Source organism: Neodiprion pinetum, unplaced genomic scaffold, assembly GCF_021155775.2.
Source record: "Neodiprion pinetum isolate iyNeoPine1 unplaced genomic scaffold, iyNeoPine1.2 ptg000056l, whole genome shotgun sequence".
NCBI classification, from domain to species: Eukaryota; Metazoa; Arthropoda; class Insecta; order Hymenoptera; family Diprionidae; genus Neodiprion; species Neodiprion pinetum.
In genome coordinates this window covers 90001-92500 of record NW_027184485.1, presented here as the reverse complement: position 1 = coordinate 92500, position 2500 = coordinate 90001, and the positions used below count along the sequence as shown (strand labels likewise).

The 2500-nt window shown below is 61.1% G+C and overlaps 1 pseudogene; it reads right to left on the bottom strand.

Moving 5' to 3' along the window:
• LOC124224049 (large subunit ribosomal RNA) overlaps positions 1 to 2500 on the bottom strand; it is a 7666-nt pseudogene that overhangs the window by 2228 nt on the left and 2938 nt on the right.

Here is a 2500-nt window from a genome sequence, read left to right as displayed (position 1 = left end):
GGCCGCGGGGAGACTGCTCTGGTTCAGTCCGCCAAGGCGGCTGATGACCATTGCTGGGATAAGGGTGGTGAGGGAGGGAATACCCAATCCGCCATCCACCGCTGAGGCGTGGAAATAACCAACCGCCGAGTCGTCGGGGAGCCTAAGCCAGGCGCGAACGGCGCGCCTGACTTGAGTGTCGAGGGACTTGAGCCTTCCTGCCGTAGTCCTACCCAGGGCCAGAAGGTGGTAGACCCTGGGCAGCAGGAAGAGCCGCAGCATAGTTATTCGTTGCTGCGGCTTGAGCGGAGCTTTGGTGATGTAGTTTAGCTCCGCTCCAAGCTCGGCCTCGACAGTCGTAAGCCCCCCGGGGCTGAACTCGCCACCCAAATACGTCCATCTCTGGAGCACGCCGGTTTGGGTCAGAGGGCCGTCCCGTAGCCGAAATAGTGGTTCGACCACGGTCTTGACCCTCTTCGCCTTACCGGCAGGCACCAAAGACAGAGCAGTGCATTTGGATGCATTGAGTGTCAGCCCCATGCTCGCTGCCGTCTCCTCAACCCTCAAAAGTGCCCTCTGCATCCCCCATTTTGATGCAGTTATGATGGTCAGGTCGTCCGCGAAGGCGAGACATGAAACCTGCTCGCCTTCGAGGTTGAACCCGACCTCAGAGGGCACGACCGCAAGAATTTTATTTGCGATCAGGTTGAAGAGAATCGGTGAGAGGGGATCTCCCTGCCGGACTCCGCGCCGGACAGGTACCGGTTGGGACATCCTTCTGTCCGCCGCCAGCCTGGTGGTAGCACCTTTATACAGCTCGACCACATAGCTTACCAGACCAGCTGGTAGGCCGAGCTGTCCGACGATCGTCGCGAGCGCAGCGTGGCTCACCGTGTCGAATGCCTTAGCAACATCGAGGGTGGCCACGTGCAACTCGCGTCGCAGCGTGCGGGCCGTCCATAGGATGGAATCTAGGACGGCCATATTCTCGGATGTACCATCGGCCGCGATGAAGGCACGCTGCCGATCGTCGGTTAGGTTGGCTGATCTAAGGCGGACAGCGAGGATGCGGTGAAGTTGTCGAACCACTACCGAACCGATCGAAATCGGTCGGTAGTCCCCAGGGTTCTCCGGTACCTTTTTCTTCGGGATGAAGATTGTCCGGCTCTGCAGGAGTTGTCTAGGAAATCCCCCCCTGAGCATGACGATATTATAGAGGAGCGCGCGGATAGATGACGACACCGCGCGCCACTGCCTCGCCGTGACCATGTCTGGACCGGGTGATGACGACACGGGGACCTGGATGACATCAATCTCCTCAGCGGAGATTGGGTCCCACGTGTAACATAGCTCGGGTTTCTCAGGCGGGATCCTGGAAGGACCTGGGTACTCCCTTGAGGGGTGCCCCAACAGTGGGCCCCAGTGCGCGACCAACTCATCCAGTGTATGGTTGGTCGAACTGGGGCCCCCTTCCAGGATCTCCCGAGCCACGTGACGTCTATTGTTTTTCCACCCGGTCTGGACTCTGGCGTATTCTCGACGGCGCAGTGTCCTCCTCGACGGCGGCTTTCCGTTCCTCTGGCGGATTGGGTTCGCGGCCGGCTCGCGGCGCCTAGATCCAGCTGCAGCGGCTGCAGGGGGAAATACCCTGCCTAACCATTCAATTATGGCGGCGTCAGTATTTCCGCCATTCAGAGCATCATCAGCGATGTCGGCCAACTCGTTGGCACGATGATGCTCCTCTTGCCGGGCTATCTCGATTAGACGACGTATAGCTCCGGCAAGGTCCTGCCCCCAAGGAGTAGCGGGAGCAGGTGCCGCTGGGGTGGGTGGTGGTACCCTTGCTGGATCTGCGGAGGGAGAGCGTTGACGCGGTGATGGCATGGAGCGGCTCCTTCGTCCCCGTAATCTGGCAGGGGACCCAGGGGGCGTATGGGCAGCCTCAAGGTCTCGTCGGGCTGCCTCGACCATTGTTCGGTAGTCCGGCCGGCGCCGGACTCCTTTAATTGCCTCCTGGGTCCTACCGGGGACCAGAGCGAGGAGGTGGAGGTTTATAAACCTCACTCCCCGCTCGGTGGCCTGAGCCTCCTCCCGTGCCATCATCCGCAGTTCCTCATGCCTCCACCTGAGCTTGGCGCCGGGCAGTTCGATGGCCGCGTTAGCTTCCACAGGGTGTCGTATCCTGCGGTGAACTACAAGCCCTCGCTTCGTAGCGAAGTCCTGCTCGCAGTCACCGCAGGCATACCGCTCGGGTGCTGGTTCAGGGTCAATAGGGTGCGGTTCATTATCAGGGGCTGGGGTGGGGTCGTCCACTACCCCCACAGCCACCTCCGGGGGATCGGCTAACTCCCCCCGGGTACTTGTTTCAGCAGGCCCGCCGGGCTGAGGCACTCGGCGGGTTCTGCTTTTTATTCTTTTTATGTGCGGGCCTGCTGAAAGTTAGTGGGGAGGGCTGGCAACCCCCCCCCCCACCCTTGAGCCCCCGCCGTTTATCGGCCGCCCGCCAGTGTCCGGTCGGTGG